Below are 2,177 nucleotides of genomic sequence, written 5' to 3' on the forward strand. Positions count from 1 at the left end.
TATGACTTTCTATTGAGTTGTCTTATTCTGAAATTTTATTGTTAATCTTCTGGATTTCTGATTGCTGTCTCTCTATTGATTCTTGCAGCCTGTTAAATTTGTCATTATGCTCTTCTCTAATCTTTTTAATTTCCTCTATTGCGTGTTCTGTGTTTTGCTTAATTTCCTTCCTAATTTCTTGAAGACTTCTGTATATCAATCTTTCGTATTCTGCCTGCAGTAATTCCAAGAAATTTTCCTCCTCTGGAAAATTTCTAGATTCCTTATTTTGGGAGCTTGCTGAAGCCATCATGGATTGCCTCTTTATGTGATTTGATATTAACTGTTTTCTCCAAGCCATCAATAAGTTATTATATTTATTTATTTTATGTTTGCTTACTGTGTCCTAGCTTCTTGTTTTGTTTTGATATGCCCAAATAGTCTGCTCATATGAGCTAGTTTGATTATTGGCACCTTGAAACTCTAATGTCCTGTCACTAGGTGGTTAGATCTGTTACTAGGTATGTGAGCTCAGGAGTCTGCCCACTTCTCCTGTATGGATTCAGCTCAGGTGCCCAGCTAGATAGCCACCAAGTGTGTGGTGTAGGCTCTCACTTACAGTCCTAGACAGGCATGAGTGATTCATGTAGGCACAGGCATCTGACTGCAGAAAGGGGACACAGTCTGAGCAAAGCAGGGGGGTGACGGCCACCCCCAAGTGTCCAGGAGGAAGGCATGTCCCTGTTCCCTAGAGTGCATAGGTGGGTGAGTTTTGCAGCCGGACTATGTGCACCCAATGCTGTTGGCTGTAAGGACTGGGGGGCACCTCTTATTCTTGGGCCCCTATCGCAGGTGGCTAGGTGGCATGGGTGGAGCCACCAGTCCTCAGGCCCCTGATATGGGTAGGTGAAGACCCTGCTTAATAGGCAGAGCAGTGTCAAATGTCATGAACCTGCCACTTCACAGCTGAAACAGCTGAAGTTAGAATTCTGGTATATACCCTGTTGTACTGTGGTGATGAGGGCCTACGCTACTGACATGGGCCCACGCAAGTCTCTGCAGGGGGAAAGGCACTCAAAGTCTGTGGATCCCTTATGCCTGTGCCTAGGCAAAGGAGCTGTGCCTACCCTGGGTTCCTGACTTAGGGGAGCTGGCAGTTTATTTTTTCCCCTGTTTGTTAATTTGTTTACTCTCCAAGGCCGGGAGAATGGCTCAGGGTGTGTGACGGATCTTACTTCCGTCCCAGGGGACTCGGCAATTGCTGAAACCGGTCTGGGACCCAGTGCAGAGCAGGGAGCAGGGAGGTAAATGGGAGAGAGGTTTTTCCCTAAGGGGAATGTTTTTGATCTGCACGGTCAAAAATACCCCTGTACGCAGATACTTATCTTTCACCGATCCAGGGCTGCTTCTCACTGGTTCTGGGTGGCTGACTAGACTCTCTGGTGCTGGGTCTCCCCTGGTGCAGAAAACACGCCTCCTGGAGCACCGTTCCTTGCCTGCCTCATTGCTCACCCCTGAGCTAATCTGGCCTAAAAGGCTCAGGCTCTCGCTGGGTCACGTCTGGCAACTCCTCGCTGCTTCCGAACCGTCTCTCCCTCCCTTTGCTGCTCAGTCTGGTGCCTCAACTTTGCCCTAGACGTTCAGGTCTCCTAGATTGTCATATATAATTGATTCACTTGTTTTTTCGGGTCTTTGTTGTAAGAGGGTCCACCGGAAGTGTCTGACTACTCCGCCATCTTGCCCCCGCCTCTAAGGTTAACACTTCTGTGAATAAAAACCCACTGCCTTTGAGTTGATTTTGACCCATAGTGACCCCATAAGGTTTCCAAGGCTGTAAATCTCTACGGAAGCAGACTGCAACATTTTTCTCCCTCAGAGTTGCTGGCGGTTTTGAACCACCAACCTTTTGGTTAGCAGTTGAGCGCCTTAATAACTGCACCACTACCTTTGATAACCCTATTTCACACAGCCAGTAAGTGGGGAAGCTAAGAATTGAACTTGGGTCTGCATAACTCTAGACTCTGAGTGCTTGACCATTGTACTTTAAGGGCACAGAACTCGTGCTTAGGAGTGATTCTCAGCAGCGGGGACTGGATGACTTTCAATCTCAAGACTGAGAGAAGGACAGGGATTAGCACTGCTGTCTGTATTCCAGGTGTGTATCGCTGGGTAATACCTGAACCCAAAACCAAACCCAT

Source organism: Trichechus manatus, unplaced genomic scaffold, assembly GCF_000243295.1.
Source record: "Trichechus manatus latirostris isolate Lorelei unplaced genomic scaffold, TriManLat1.0 scaffold00255, whole genome shotgun sequence".
Taxonomy (NCBI): Eukaryota; Metazoa; Chordata; class Mammalia; order Sirenia; family Trichechidae; genus Trichechus; species Trichechus manatus.